This window comes from Macaca fascicularis, chromosome 3 (assembly GCF_037993035.2).
Source record: "Macaca fascicularis isolate 582-1 chromosome 3, T2T-MFA8v1.1".
NCBI classification, from domain to species: Eukaryota; Metazoa; Chordata; class Mammalia; order Primates; family Cercopithecidae; genus Macaca; species Macaca fascicularis.
This window is the reverse complement of record NC_088377.1, coordinates 31,819,584-31,836,867: the sequence shown is the minus strand read 5'-3', so window position 1 is coordinate 31,836,867 and position 17,284 is coordinate 31,819,584. Positions and strand designations below refer to the sequence as shown.

At 37.3% G+C, this 17,284-nt stretch overlaps 1 long non-coding RNA gene across 1 annotated transcript in view; it reads right to left on the bottom strand.

The window, feature by feature from the left end:
- Positions 1–13,115: 13,115 nt before the first annotated feature.
- Positions 13,116–17,284, bottom strand: part of LOC107129092 (uncharacterized) — a 41,947-nt gene continuing 37,778 nt past the window's right edge. Inside the window, exon 2 of the long non-coding RNA XR_012433168.1 lies at positions 13,116–16,282. This is a non-coding gene — a long non-coding RNA (uncharacterized lncRNA). The remainder of the gene's footprint in view (positions 16,283–17,284) is intronic.

Below are 17,284 nucleotides of genomic sequence, written 5' to 3'. Positions count from 1 at the left end.
AAGGATGACTGTAAAAATCTTAACAAGGATTTTCATGTCCTGACAAGCTTATTATAAAATTCACATGAAAGGCAAAGAATAGCCAGAAAACTGACATAAATTTTCCACCAGATATCAAGGTTTATTATAAAGCAATAAAATGCACTGCCACATAATTTTAAGATAGGTAAAGACAAAGAGGCCAATACAACACGATAGAAAGTCCATAAATAGTACCATAAATAAAGAAAATTTGAAGTAAAGCAAAGTGTCATTTTAGAACAGCATGGGAAGTATAGACTATTAAATATAAGTTGGGAAAACTGGTTATTCATATAGAGAAACATTAAATTCTATGCCTACCTTACACCATGCAAAAAAGTCAATTTCAGATGTATCCAAAACTTAAAAGTGAAAAAGAAACAGTGTAAAATCTCAGTAGAAAATAATAGAGATTATGTTTTAAACCTCAAAGAGAACAAAAAAAGGAAAAGAAACAAAGAAAAAAAAGCCTCAAATAAGGGTTTTTCTGTTTCTATTTTCTATAAATATTTTATATCATTTATAAGTTTTAAAAATGATTTCAACTTTTAGGTTTTGGGGTACACGTGCAGGTCTGCTACATGAGTATATTGCATGATGCTGAAGTTAGGATGTGAATGATCCCATCACCAGGTAGTGCCCATAGTACCCAATAGTTTTTCAAATCTTGCTCCACTTCCTCCTTCCTCTCTCTAGTAGTCCCCAGTGTGTGTTGTTGCCATCCTTACGTTCATGAGTACCCAGTGCCTAGCTTCCACTTATAAGTGAGAGCATGCAATATTTGGTTTACTGTTCCTACATTAATTCAATTAGGAAAATGCTCTCCAGCTGCACCTATGTTGCTGCAAAGGACATGATTTCATTCCTTTTCATGGCTGTGTAGTATTTCACGGTGTATGTATATCACATTTTCTGTATTCAATGCACCTGTTAAATCAAGTTTAGCCTAAAACTGCCTCCTTACATACTTTAAGTTCAGCCTAAACATTTCTCTGTACATCACAAACTGTAACTTAAATTGAATTATAAATAGACTGTAAATTACTGTTGTGCCAATCACTGAGTTTTGACCAAAAGTGGCCACCTATTCAAAGAGTGTTCAAATAATGCAAACACTGAGCTGTAACCAATCCATCTGTTTTTGTACCTCACTTCCATGTTCTGTAGATCACTTTCCTTTTTCTGTCCATGATCTTATTCCACTACGTGGCTGCACTGGAGTCTCTGAGCCTACTGTGGCTCACCAGGCTGCTTGATTCACAAATGATTCTTTGCGCAATTAAACTCTTTTAAATTTGATGTGGCTAAATTTTTTCTTTTAACACACCATTGATGGGCACCTGGATTGAGTCCATGTCTTTGCTATTGTGAATAGCACTGTGATGAACACACGAGTGCCTGTGTGTTTGGTAGAACAATTTATTTTCTTTTGAGTATATACCCATTAATGAGATTGGTGGGTCAAATGGTAGCTCTGTTTTAAGTTCTTTGAGAAATTCCCTAACTGCCTTCCACAGCAGTTTAATTAATTTACATTTCCATCGATAGTGTATAAGCATTCCCTTTTCTCCACAGCCTCAACATGTTGTTTTTGACATTTTAATAAGAGCCATTCTGACTAGTGTGAGATGGTATCTCATTGTAATTTTGATTTGCATTTCTTTGATGATTAGCGATACTAGCAACGTTTCATATGTCGTTTGCTTTCTTGTCTTCTTTGGAGAAGTACCTGTTCATGTCTTTTGCCTTTTTTTTTTTTTTTTTTTTTTTTTTTGAGACAGAGTCTTACTCTGTAGGCTAGGCTGGAGAGAGGTGGCACAATCTTGGCTCACTGCAACCTCTGTCTCCTGGGCTCCAGCAATTCTCCTGCCTCAGCCTCCCAAGTATCTGGGATTACCAGTGTGTGCCACCACGTCCGACTAATTTTTGTATTTTTAGTAGAGATGGGGTTTCACCACATTGACCAGGCTGGTCTTGAACTCCTGACCTCACTGCCTGCCTTGGCCTCCCAAAGTGCTGGGATTCCAGGCATGAGCCACCATGCCCAGTCGTCTTTTGCCCATTTTTTAATGGAGTTATTTGTTATTTTGTTTGTTGAATTAAGTTCCTTATAGGTTCTGAATACTAGATATTTGTTAGATGTATAGTTTGTGAATATTTTTCCCATTCTGTGGATTGTCTGTTTACTCTGTCGATAGTTTCTTTTGCTATGCAGAAGCTCTTTAGTTTGATTAGGTCCCACTTGTCAATTGCTTTTTTTTTTTTTTTTTGAAAGAGGGTCTCACTCTGTTGCCCATGCTGGAGTGCAGTGGTGCAAACATGGCTCACCACAGCCTCAACTTCCTGGGCTCAAGTTATCCTCCCACCTCAGCCTCACACAGGCATGCACTATCATGCCTAGCTAATTGTTTTTACTTTTTGTAGAGACAGGACTCACAATTGCTTTTGAGGACTTAATGATAAATTCTTTCCCAAGGCCAACATTCAGAATGCTGTTTCCCAGATTTTCTTCCAGGTTTCTTATAGTTTGAGGTCTTACATTTAAATCTTTAATCCATCTTGAGTGAATTTCAGTATATGATAAAAGGTATAAGTCCAGTTTCATTCTCCTGCATATGAGTAGTCAGCTATCCCTGTACTATTTATTGAATAGGAAGTCCTTTCCCCATTGCTTATTTTTGTTGATTTTGTTGAAGATCAGATGGCTGTACATGTGTGGCTTTATTTCTGGATTCTCTATTCTGTTTCATTTGTCTATGTTTCCAGCTTTGTTCTTTTTACTTAAGATTGCTTTGGTTTTTCAGACTCTTTTTTGGTTCCATATGAATTTTAGTATTTTTTTTTCTAGTTCTGTGAAAAATGACATTGGTAGCTTGATAGCACTAGCACTGAATCTATAGATTGCTTTGGGCAGTATGGCCATTTTAACGATATTGATTCTTCCAATCCATGAGCATGGAATATTTTTCCATTTTTTTGTGTTATCTATGATTTTTTAAGCAGTGTTTTGTAGTTCTCCTTGTAGAGATCTTTCACCTCCTTGGCTAGATGTATTCCTAGGCATTTTTTTTTTTTTTTTTGTACATGGCTATATGGTAATGAGATTGTGTTCCTGATTTCACTCTCCGCTTGAACGTTATCAGTGTATCAAAATGCTAATGACTTTTGTACATTAATTTGTGTCCTAAAGCTTTACCGAAGTCATTTATTAGTTCTAAGAGACCTTTGGTGGAGTCTTTACAGTTTCTAGGTATAGAATTATACAGTCAGTGAAGAGAGATATTCGGACTTCTTTTCCTATTTGGATGACCTTTCTTTCTTTCTCTTGGCTGATTGCTCTGGCTAGAACTCACAGAAGCATTTTTAAATAAGACACAAAAGAAGCACAAGTCATGAAAGCAAAGATCAATAACCTATTTATATTAAACTATACTTTTGTTCATTATAAAATACCATTTAGAAACTAAAATTGAAACCAAAAACTGTTAAAAAATATCAATAAATAAAAAATGAACAAAAATTCCCAGTGAGTATACTCACAAATGAGTAGCTTCCAGAATGTTTAGAGAACTACAAATTAATAAGGGAAATACAAGTAAGTATCTAAACAAGCATTTTGCAGAAGTGGAGAACAAGAAAATAGGAACTAAACATTGGGTGCTCATGGACACAAAGACTCATGGGTTGAAAAACCACCTTGTGGGTATTATACTCACTATCTGCATGACAGGATCCATACCCCTTTCTCAGCATCATGCAGTGTAGTCACATAAACTGCACATGTACTCCCTGAATCTAAAAATTGAAATTAGAAAAAAGAAAAGAAAAAATGTTTAAAAAGTCACAATGTAAATCCATTTTACCGCCATCATCTGGGTGAAATGTATGGACTTGTGAAAATATGGTGCAATCTGAACTCTCGTTGGCTGCTGGTGGGGTACAAATCACTAAGTATATTTTGGGAGAACAGTTTGGTGGTCTCTACCACATTTGAAAACATGTAGTAAAATTACACTATAGCCACAAAAATAAGAGTCTCCTTAGAAGAAATATGTGTAAAACAAAAGGTAAAAGGAAAACTTAGACTAAAAAGAGTAAAAATGTCATTGTTGAGACAGAAAAAATAAAGCAAAATGATAACCTTAATTTGAGGAATATATGAATGACACAGTTAAGTTGATGATTATAATGCACAATGAAGATATAGTACAAATTATCACTTGACAAATCACATGGATTCAAATTAGTAAAGCAAAAGCTATTAGAAAAAGGAAAAAATTTTAAATATAACTTTTTCAGTTGGGAAACGTTAACAAATATCAACAGACTTTGTGATCAAATATGCCAAAACTAACTCAGAAAATTTGACTAGCAGAATTCTTGAGCACCAGTTCATGGATATATTGAATTTTCTACTTTAAAAATTGAGCATGCATTTTTCCAACATCCATTAAAATTTTATAAAATTTAATAATATATTATGTGTCAAAGAGCACCTATTAACGAGGAAGATCTAAAGTAAAACTAACACAACATTTAAGTATGGCAACAAGATATAAAATTCACATAAAAATCAATAACTTTCATAAATAGAGAGAATAAGTCATTGGAAAATGTTAGGAAAAAATCTCTTATAATTCTGCCCTTCCCTTCTAATACTTAGAAATAAACTTAACAAGAAATGAGCAAAGCATATATGATGAAAACTTGAAAGCATTTCTGAGAAAGACTTACCAAATGGAAGGAGATATCTGTCCTTGGATAGGATTATGCAACTTCATAAAGATATCAATTTTTTTCAGTTTCATGTATAAATTTAGTGCAATTGCAATACAAATAATGTGTTCATTTGTTTGCTTATTTCTCTGGAATAAGATAAGTTTTTCTGAAGACCGAATGAAAAAAATCAACAAAAATCAATGTGCAAAAATAGCTTGAAAACCCCTTAAGAAGAAGAGGAATAAAGGGGAACTAGCCCTACTAGACATCAAAATACGCTATTAAGTTCTATTTTTAAAATGTGATACTGAGATATAACAGACAGACACACCAATGAAACACAATAGAGAGCCTGGGAACAAGCTGAAATGCATATGGAAACTTAACATAGGTAAGACCTCAAATCATTGAGGCAGACATGGACATTAAATAAATGAATTTGGCACAACTGGATAGTCATTTGGAAAAAGAAAAGAAAATTGGATTCATACTCACATAATGCATCAGAAAGAACTCCAAATGGATCTGAAATGTAAGTATAAACAATGAGAGAGATATGTACAAGAGGAAAACATGGGCACATTTTTTATAAGCTTAAAGTAAGGAAAACCTTTGTAATTTGACTCAAAATCCAGTTGCAATAATAATAACAACAAAAAGATTGGTAAATTTTACTGAATAGAAACAAATTGCATGACAAATAAACCATAGTAAAAGATAAAGAAAATAACACTGTGATAAAATAGTTGAGGTGTCATGGATAAAAGGCTGATTTCCTGGATGCATAAAGAGTCCTTTACTGTCAAAGGGAGGAAATATCAAAATCTGACAGAAAAAAAATGGCATTTAAAAAACATGGGGAAAGTACTCAACTTCACTCATATTCAAAGAAATGCTAATTAAAGCTACCTTGTGCTACAATTTCTTACCTATTAACTTGTTTGGCACCAATTAAAAAGCTTAAGAACCCACTCTGTTGGTGAGGCTTTGGAGAAAAAGGCAGTTAGAAATTGCTGGTGTGTGTGCAAAATGATACCATCCCTATGGAAGGGAAGTGGCAGTGTCCAACAAAACGCCACACACATTTATCCTCTGATGCAACAATCCACTTCTAGGAATATGTCTGAAGACATACGCCCACAAATAACAAAACCAAGTTACACATGCATCATTATTTATAATAGCAATATATAGATAATATAATATAGATAATATATTATACAATATAGATAATATAATCTATTATATAATATAGATAATATGATATAGATAGATAATATAGCAATATAGTAGCAATATAGAGAAAACAGCCCAAATAACCATTTATGGGATACTGAGTACACCGAAGAGCCGTAAAACAAGGTACTGTGAAATCACAGAGAGAGAAAGAAATCAACTGATACGAAAGATTTTTTACAAAGATATGTGGACCAAAAGCAAAACACAGGGTACTATGTTTCTATTTTTTTGTAAGAAAGACAAGGTAATAAGAATATCTATATAGTTTCTTATTTTTGCTAAAAGAAACACAGAAAGAATAACAATAAATTAATGAAAATGGGTGGAAATGTGAGGAAGGGAGAATTCAGATATGGATAGAGCTAGAGAGAGAGAGAGAGAGAGAGAGAGAGAGAGAGAACAACTAAATATTTATCAAGGACCAAGTCAGCCTTAGTTTGTCATGGTGTTATTTTTCCCCTATAACGCTTTTTGTTTAATTTACTATTTTCTGACCACGATTCTCAAATTGCTAATTATCTGGGCTCCTGATTTCTGGCCTGTCTTCCCAGACACCACAGGACACATTTCTTTTTATTTGGACTTTAAATATAAGGTCGTAACATTGATTCTTTTCAAGTTGAATTATCCTGCAAAATGACCAAAGCAATTTTCCCTTTTATTTTCAGCTCTTTTTCCCGCAGCTCTGTAAGTGTTGAGAAACACAGACTTTCTCCTGTTGTGAAATAAAGAAACCTAAAATAGATCTTTTCCAAACCTAGCTATGTTGTAATGGGGGAGAAGCAAAGAGCACCTATACTTTTTTATTGGTTAGTGATAAAAAAAAACCTAATACTAAATTGTTGGCTAGGAGTACAACATAACTCATTTCCTTTTTTTCCTATGAATATTCCATGGATATTTCCACATACCCATGGCAAAATGCACTTGGAAATGATCAGCAAATCCAGATATTTGTATGTAAGCTCAAATAATTTGTACTAACTGCTTAAATTCTGCAGGCACACTAACTCTGACAAATCGATGGTCTGGTAGGAAGTATTCTGGTGATCAACAGTTTATGTGGTGAGCAGATTCTTAATATTATTACATTTTTCTCTACCAAGGAGCATCTCGTGAGGGAAAAATAATGGGTTCTCTGATACAGTTTGGATGTTTAGCCCCTGAAATCTCATGTTGAAATGTAATCTCCAGGGTTGGAGGTGGGGCCTGGTGGGAGGTGTTTGGATCATGGGAGCTGATGCCTCATGGCTTGGTTCCATGGTCTTGGTAGAACATGAGCTCTCACTGACACAGATCTCCTTATTTAAAACCATGTGGGACTTCTCCCTTCTCTCTCTCTTATTCCTGCTTTTGCAGTGTGACACCCACTCCTGCTTCACCTTCCACCATGGGTAAAAGCTCCCTGAGGCCTCCCAAGAAGCCAGGCAGATGCAGGCACCATGTGTGTACAGCCTGCAGAACTGTAAGCCAATTAAACCTCTTTTTTTTCTTTCTTTCTTTTTGTTAAGAAATGACCCAGTCTCAGGTATTTCTTCATAGTAATGCAAGAATGGACTAACATATTCTCCAAACCCTTTAACAAAGTCCTACGTGGTATGGCTCTGCCTATCTTTCTGACACCATCTTGTACTATGCTTTCACTTGGTCAGTGTGCTCTGGCGTGACCATTTTCTCAACTACATCACACTAATTCACGGTCAGGCACAGTAGCTCTTCCCTGTAATCCCAGAACTTTGGGAGGCTGAGGCGAGTGGATCTCTTGAGGCTAGTACTTCGAGACCAACCTGGCCCACATGGGGAAACCCCATCTCTACTAAAAATACAAAAATTAGCCAGGCATGGTGGTGCATGTCTGTAATCTCAGCTTCTTGGGAGGCTGAGGCATGAGAATTGCTTGTAGCCGGAAGGCGGAGGTTGCAGTGATCCGAAATGGCAACACTGCACTCCAGCCTGGGTGACAGAGTAAGACTCTATCTCAAAAAACAAAACAACACAAGACAAAAAAAAAATCACCCTAATCCCAACCTGGCCTGAGCAACAGCTATTTCCTCTGCCTGAAATCTCTTCTCACAGATCCTCACAGGGCTGGAGACTGCTAATTCAAGTGGCAGCTGGAAAGCCTTCACCTTAGAAGCTACCTCATCCTACATCCGGTTACTCTATCACGTTTTGTTTTTTCAACTTTCTTATCACTATTTGAAATTGTCTTGTGTACACATTTATTTCCTGTTTAAAGCCACCTGGGCTGCTATAACAAAAACACCATAAATTGGGTAGCTTATAAAAATCAGAAATTTGTGTCTCATAGTCCTCAATGCTGAGAAGTCCAAGATCAGAGAACTAGCATGGGGGGTGTTGATGAGGGCCCACTTTCTTCATAGATGGATGTCTTCTCACTGTCACTTCATATATTAGAAGGGACTACAGTGCTCATTTTCCCAGGCCTCTTTTATAAGAACACAAATTCCATTCATAAGAGCACGTCCCTGCAAAGTTCTCATCTCCTGAAACTATCATCTTGGGAATTAGAAATTCAACATTGAATTTTGGAGGGACACAAACATTCAGACCATATAATCTTCTTATCTATTTTTGACTGGTCCTGTTAGATGTAAGCTCCGTGGGCATAAGAATCAGATGTGTTTTCTTCGCTGTTGGCTGATACGTTGACCTCTAGAGTAGCACAAAGAAGTCTCAGCTCATACTATACAGTAAGCACTTATTGAATGTATGACTGAATGCGTCACTAAATACCAGTCTTTGTAAATGTCTGCAGTACGCAGAATAATATACCCCCTCAGGATGTTCACGCCTTAATCCATAGAACCTGTGAATATGTCAATTTACATAGCAAAAGCTACTTTGCAGATATAATTATATTTTGAGAAAGATTATCCTGGATTATCCAAGTACATCCACTCTAATCACAAGGGCCCTTATTAGAGAGAGGCATGAGAGCCAGAGTTGGAGAGACTGGAAAGTGCTGTGCTATTGGCTCCGATGGTGGAAGACGTGGTCACGAGCCAAGGAATGCAAGGAACCGGCAAAGGCAACTGGACAAGATGAATTCTCCCCTAAAGCCTCCAGGGGAATGCAGCCTTGCTAACACCTTGATTTTAGCCAAGACCTGTGTCACACTTTTGACCTCCAAAACTACAATATAAAAATGTATGCTATTTTCAGCCACTAAATTTATGGTAATTTATTATAGCAGCAATAGGAAACTAAGGCAAGTGTTATATTGGCTCTTCCCAGTGTATTAGCACCACGTCTACATTAGTACATGTGCTAGGGTTCCCCAGAGAAACAGAATGGTGAGGGCATCTCTCTCTCTCTCTCTCTCTCTCTCTCTCTCTCTCTCTCTCTCTGTGTGTGTGTGTGTGTGTGTGTGTGTGTGTGTGTGTATTACTTCTTTATATGTAGAGAGGGACAGAGAGAGAGAGAGAAAAGGAGAAAGAAGGAGAGGGAGATACACCCAGAGAGAGAGAGAAAGAAAGAAAGACTCAAAGAGAGGTATTTATTATTTCTTTTAAGGAATTGGCTCACATGATTTTAGAGTCTGGAAAGTCCAAAAAATGTGCAAGGGTAGACTAGCAGGCTGGAGACTTAGGGAAGAACTGATGTTACATTTCATGTTCAAATATAGTTTGGAGGAGGAATTCCCTCTTCCTAGAGGGACCTCACTCGATCTTTTTCTCTTCAGGCCTTCAATTAATAAGATGAGGGCTACCCACAATACAGATGATTCTTTGCTTTACTCACAGTCTACTGACTCAAATGCTAATGTGGTCTGAAAATAATACCTTCAAACAACATCCCCTTGAGTATTTGACCAAATTTCTGGGTATCATGGTCTAGCCATGTTGACATATCAAATTAACCATCAGAGCATGTCAGGGAGGTGCTACACAGCTACTATCATCTCAGACATTGTGTTGTTTACTGATTTTTTGTACATTTTCTTCCAATTCTCAGGAGCAAAAAGAAGTATTCACAGAACAAAGCCATAAATACAAGTTATTTAGGCAATATTTTTCCTGCACCACACCCTCTGCTGAGCTGGTTAGAGCTAGACTAAACTGTATGTTTTCTATCTCAGGGAATCTGGGTTTATAGGTTTCTTCTCAAATATGGAATGTGAGGAAACATGAGCAATCTTCACCATTCTGTCCACACATTAACTAGATTTGTGTGGTGGGTTTCATTTGTTTGTTTGTTTGTTTGTTTCATGCTATCTAGAATATGTTTACTTTTCTGGTAATGATCTTGATTTGATTCAGAGAAACAAAACCTACAAGGCTTTACTCTAGTATGAGTTTGAAGATACTGGTCATCACCATAGGGAGTCTGAGAATGAAATAGACATAGAAGAAGCAGATCAATAGACCGTGCATTGTGCACAGCTGAAATCAAGTTCTACCTGAAGCCAATGCTATCCCTGGACTTCTCGGTTATCTACATCAAAAAATTCCCCTTTTGCTTAAGCCAGATTGATTTGAGCTTTTTATCTTTTTCAAGTAAAAGAGCACTAAATGTATTAAAATTAACTTCTGGAATGTTGTGTTACAAACTCTTGAACGTAGAATGTAAAATTTCTGAGAAGAGGAGATAAGTCACCAAAGGTTTCTGGTCAACATCTAAAATAATTCTCAGGCTCCTGACATGCACCAAAATGAAGTGGGCTTCAAAAGAGGTGCAGGTCCCTGAAAGGACATCATCCTCACTACGCATCTCTTAAGTAGGACAGTACTCAATGGGCATCCTTCCACAGACCAGAACCAGGAGATATGGGGGAAAAAATGGAAATGGGCAATGATTTAAGAGAACAGAGCCAAGGTCAGCCACACTGACTGACCAAAGGACTTTAGCCAGAGTGGTGAGTCATTGCTTTTCCTGCCCATGGGATAGGTGTGTACGATGAAATAGGATTCATTGTGCATTGTTTTTCATTCCCCCTCATCCTTTCTATATGTGTTTTGGTTATAGGTACAGGGTCCTTCCTCCCCATTGCACACCGGATATGTAGGGATGGTTAATTAGCCATGGATTAGCCATGGATCAGTGAACCCCGGGGACCTGTATCCTAATCTCACTGGGTGCACATCCCTCAGAGATTTGAGACCTGAAGATGGACACATTAATTAAATGAGACCTTGAACTGTCTCCCTTTGAGGTTTCACATTTTGGACAAAACAAAGAGAATACATGGAGGTTTCATCTGTTGTCCTTGACACTCATTATCTACTCTCTGTTTTGGGAACACAGTGTGCTGACTTCCCCGCATTCAGCTTATGTGCTTAGCACGAGGCCAACTCTCTCTCAATCTACGACAGTTTGGTGTGCGACCAAGGTTAAGTCAACCTGCTTGTTTCACTTCCTGGTCATCGTGCTTGGGTTCATATCAGGGATATAAGCCAAGTCTGTGCAATCAGAACAATGAGGCACAATTCTAGGACTGCTGAATGGGGAAGCAAGCTTTCTCTTTTGTGCTGCTGGGGACCTAGATCTGGCTCACCTATAAATGAAGTCAACTCAGAAGCAGAACCAAGAAATGAATCTGTTGACTTCATTTGAACCAGGAATCAAGCTCTTATCCAAACAACTTGCTCTCTCTATTCAAACAAATATAACTCTAGATATATGTCATACATTACTTAAGTCTTTTTGGCGTAAGTTGTCAGTCACCTGCAAAGTTAAAAGTATTCTGACTAATACAAATCTCTTATCCTATGGGAGTAAACTTTGCTGGGATAAGTAAGAGAATGAAGTATTGTTGAACAAAACAAAATCTCCAAACTGCTTTTCTAACTGCTGTTATTCTTCGTAGTAGGAAATCTTAGTGGCTGCATCTGCCAAGATTTTTCACTGGTGAGGGCTTCACCTGTTCCACCTCCTGATAAGATGGACTCTCAGTCACTCCTTTTCATCACTTTCACTAGACGACAGTTTATGATGGGCCTTCTAGAAGTAGGTGCTACCATACTAAAGACTCTTTGCAGGAAATAATCTCTTTGGATTTGTTTTTTAACCTGTAAGTTGTTCACTAAGAATGTTAAGAAAGGAAGTTTTAATTGTTCTTAGAATTTTACAGCTGGAGGATTATTGAGCACTTATCTAATAATCCAATTAATGATGTACTGATGAGGTTCATTGAAAAACCATAAAAGGGGTATATCAGTGAAGATTATGTTCAACTATAAATAATAAAGGCCAGGCATGTAGTAAGCTAAACAAGAGAAAAGTAGATTTTTTATCATCTGGATAAAATATGAAGACCTACAGTTTTGGTAGAGACTGCTTTTTGATCAAGAGTAAGCATTCTACCCTACTGTCTTAAAAAAGTTCTTGGACATAGGAACTGATTGTCCAGTTGTACTACACTGCTTAGCTTCCCCAGCATTCAAGTGTGGTCAAGAAGACTGTCACATTGTCAAAATGATGTTAGCAGAAGTGGTGGATGCTTTCAGTCATTGATAATGAGCTTTGATGTTCTCCTTGCTTCCTATTGGCTTCGAATGATAAATGCTAAAGCAATAGAGAAGCCATGCATTGAGGATGGCAGTGTGCTCGGCCAGTCTGATTCTCTGGTGATTTTGAGAAGCACAGTCTGCTTTTCCTAACTTGTTTGAACCATCATGTCAAGGTACTCTTTTTTTTTTCTGCAGAAGCATGACCTTTGCTATAATTAATACTGTAATATTAATTACCTTGAATTGTAAAACCTTTGTAAAGGTTTTGTAAAACTTTTACAGGATATATCCATATAAACGTTTTACAAAACTTTACAAATGTTTTAGAATTGTAAAACCTTCAATTCTGTTGCTCTACTTTTCTTAGTTTCCATCAAAGACACTTCATGGTCCAAAATGCCTACAGAAGTGCCTGCCATTATATGTACATCTCAAGTAGGAGGAAGACGAAGGGACAAATACAAAAGAGAGGATGCTTTTTAAAGAGACTTTCCAAGAGTACCATGCTACACTTCAGTTTACATATTATTGGCAAGAGCATAGTCACTTGGCCTTATTTAGCTGCAAGGGAAATATATCTTTAACTGGGTGGCAAGATGCCCAGCTATAAAAATCAGAGTTGTTTTACTAAGAGAGAGGGTGTCTATGGGGAATAAAGTGGCATTTTCTTTTGTAAAGAGGAAATCAGTCTTTAATTTCTTATCGAAAGGAAAAATTTTTTAAAAGCAGCAATGAAGTCCATTATAGACATGTCAGAAACGGAACTTTTTTTTTTTTTTTAAATTATTCTTTAAGTTCTAGGGTACGTGTGGATAACGTGCAGGTTTGTTACATATGTATACCTGTGCCATGTTGGCGTGCTGCACCCATCAACTCGTCAGCACCCATCAACTCGTCATTTACATCAGGTATAACTCCCAATGCAATCCCTCCCCCCTCTCCCCTCCCCGTGATAGGCCCCAGTGTGTGATGTTCCCCTTCCCGAGTCCAAGTGATCTCATTGTTCAGTTCCCACCTATGAGTGAGAACATGCGGTGTTTGGTTTTCTGTTCTTGTGATAGTTTGCTGAGAATGATGGTTTCCAGCTGCATCCATGTCCCTACAAAGGACACAAACTCATGCTTTTTTATGGCTGCATAGTATTCCATGGTGTATATGTGCCACAGTTTCTTAATCCAGTCTGTCACTGATGGACATTTGGGTTGATTCCAAGTCTTTGCTATTGTGAATAGTGCCGCAATAAACATACGTGTGCATGTGTCTTTATAGCAGCATGATTTATAATCCTTTGGGTATATCCCCAGTAATGGGATGGCTGGGTCATATGGTACTTCTAGTTCTAGATCCTTGAGGAATCACCATACTGTTTTCCATAATGGTTGAACTAGTTTGCAATCCCACCAACAGTGTAAAAGTGTTCCTATTTCTCCACATCCTCTCCAGCACCTGTTGTTTCCTGACTTTTTAATGATTGCCATTCTAACTGGTGTGAGATGGTATCTCATTGTGGTTTTGATTTGCATTTCTCTGATGGCCAGCGATGATGAGCATTTTTTCATGTGTCTGTTGGCTGTATGAATGTCTTCTTTTGAGAAATGTCTGTTCATATCCTTTGCCCACTTTTCGATGGGGTTGTTTGTTTTTTTCTTGTAAATTTGTTTGAGTTCTTTGTAGGTTCTGGATATTAGCCCTTTGTCAGATGAGTAGATTGCAAAAATTTTCTCCCATTCTGTAGGTTGCCTGTTCACTCTGATGGTAGTTTCTTTTGCTGTGCAGAAGCTCTTTAGTTTAATTAGATCTCATTAGTCAATTTTGGCTTTTGTTGCCATTCCTTTTGGTGTTTTAGACATGAAGTCCTTGCCCATGCCTGTGTCCTGAATGGTATTACCTAGGTTTTCTTCTAGGGTTTTTATGGTATTAGGTCTAACATTTAAGTCTCTAATCCATCTTGAATTAATTTTCGTATAAGGAGTAAGGAAAGGATCCAGTTTCAGCTTTCTACTTATGGCTAGCCAATTTTCCCAGCACCATTTATTAAATAGGGAATCCTTTCCCCAAGAAATGGAACTTTTTTTAATCTACACCTTCACAGGCCCAAGATAAAGTTTTTAGAATCTTCATTAAAATTTATACTTCTAGGAGTTATAAGCACCAGTTTCATTTCCAACATGTGCAGTATTAAAAACTGCACCTGAATAGGCTGTAAAGTGGTTAGTAGGTCACTTAAGCCAAATGAAAGCTCTGAGCTTCTCCACCTGGACAAGGAAAATGAGAGGTGTTTACAAAGAGATGTTTGGGTTTTGTTTGACCTAAGTGAAGGGGAGTATGCAACCAAGACCGTCACACAGAGCCATCCACCCTGCTGCCCCTTACAGTATTGTGTCTTGTTCTATGAGGATATGTCCATGTCAAAATTTTCGCTTAGGTTATGTCCAGTTTTCTTGTCCTCTTTCTTCTTCCTTAAAACCTTCTCTGGGGACTTTTCTTGAGCTAATCAGGAAGGCGTAGCGAGGTCTTTTGCAAAACTAAGGCAATACTCAAGGTCTTCATATTGTCGTCTTTCCTTAAACATGATCACAAATTCTTAAGTGTGGCTTGTACACTCATCAATTTTTGTAGGTAAGGGAATATTTTGATTTATTCTTCTACTAACATGACTTGTTATCTCTCATCATAAAAGGCAGAAGCATTGTAATTTTTTCATTTTAAATAGAACATTTAAATTTAAATAAAAAGTTTAAATAGAAAATTTTCTTTATATGAGAATCACTTTCTTTATCTGTACAATGACTAATAAAAATATTTTCTGTAACAATTTCTTAACAGTCTTGAATGCAGCCTTTACCTTTATTTTGTCAATAATAACAACAGTTTTTCATGTATAGAGCTCCTGCTGGTGGTCCTCCAGCACTTTGCATTTTTCATCTCATTTAATCTTCACAAGAAGTTCACAAAGCATATCTTATTTAATCTATTTTGTGGATAAGAAAACTGAGAATCAGAAAAAATGAATACTGAGATAAATCTTGTGTTACTGAAGTCTGATGTGCTCCTACAGACTTCTGTGTGCTTTGAGGCAGTAAGATGGCTTACACTGCTCTCACCTGCCAACTCCCTCTGGAATCCCTCTAGCTGTCCAGCTGTCCCTCTCAGCCCATGGCAACTCAGAGTGCAAAGCCATTGTTAATATCTAGTCTTTAATTTTCTGTTAGTGCAGATTTTAAACTCAGTTCCACTCCACTCCAGCCCACACATTACAGTCATCCTTTTTCTGACAAAGGAGTAAGTAAAGAGCATTCTTACCTGATTGCACCGCCTCCCACCCCATGAGGTGCAAACCTCCTAGGCACAGCAGAGACAAACTATCCCGCTAAGTAAAGGGTAGCAGGCAACCACGGTATTCTGTTTCCCAGGGCTACTTTCCATCCCATGCTGACGCCATATTCTAGAGCTGTCCTGGTAGGAGTATAAATTTTACTACCCCTTGAAGCTGCCATGAAAGATTGTTAAACAAGACAGGAATTAACATTTTTATTCACTATGTCCTCCCTTTGGAAATGCTTTATGGCTGGCTTAGGCATTTTCCCTAGCAACCCATTCTCTATTTTAGGGAAATGGAAATAAAATACTTGACATTTACTTCATAGAGCAATTCAGAATAATATTAAGGAAAATTTGGAGCCATTTCTCAAGGTAGTTGGAAGGAGCATGGAATGGACGTAGTTCTCCATTGAGGTGTCCTAAGGCACGCTTTATCCTGACATTGGTAGAAGAGTAACATGTGGCCACATTCTGTATTCTTCTAAGCCGAGATATCAAAAGGAGGTAATCTGGAGAAGAAGAGAAAACAACTGGTTAACATATAGCAAAAACACATATTCTCTACTGATGATAACCCTAATTTTTCTTAGGCCTCCGTCAACATTGGCCTGGTTTGGCTACATTTTCTGGTGGTCTGAGAAACCCTTGACTTTCAAATGACAACACTTTTCCTGGATGGAAAAGGGAGAAAGAAGCTCAGGATATTTTGAGTCAACTTAATTTATAAATTTGCAATAATACTAAGATTTTCTATTTTGTTCAAATGCAAAAATATTTCAATTTTTTAATTGAAGACTTAGAAAAATGAATGAGAGTTATCTAGACAGTATTGAGTAGATCACATACCAGGCTACTTTATGGCATTTCATAGCCATTAGATGGAAATATACAACCTAACATCCCTACTTAGACACTTCATAGGCATTGCAAACATAATATGTCCAAAATCCAACTCATGATCTGCCCCACCATATCTGCTATCCCCATTTCTGCCTCATTCCCTACCATTGGTCTGGTTGTACACCCAGAAAACTGGAAATCTCCCTTGATGCCCTCCTCTTCCCCATTCCTGGTGTTTAAGCCATCATCAAGTTCTTTAATTTGAACTTCAAAACACTTCTGGAATTTATATACTTTCATCATTTCCATAGGCCAACCATAGGCGAAGGTGGCCACCTGGACTTCTATAGCATTCTGACTTTTTCTTGCCATATTTTAAATCGATTAATAACCACTGTCAAAATAACCTTTGAAAAATACAATCCTGATTGTGTATTTTCTTTGCTTAAAATCCATCAAAGATTCTCACTACTGTTGAGACAAATGTCAAAGTCTTGTCCTAGTCTTATGGCCCAGAAAGTCACGAAGACCTCACTTACCCGCAAAGCCTTCTCTTAAGCCAGTTTCCTGTTGGTTTCTTAGAGTGTTGTTTTTTTGTCTCTCTGTGTGTGTGTGTTTGAGTGTACACTAGTGTGTTTGTGTTTCTGTACTTTATAGACTTGCTATAGTAG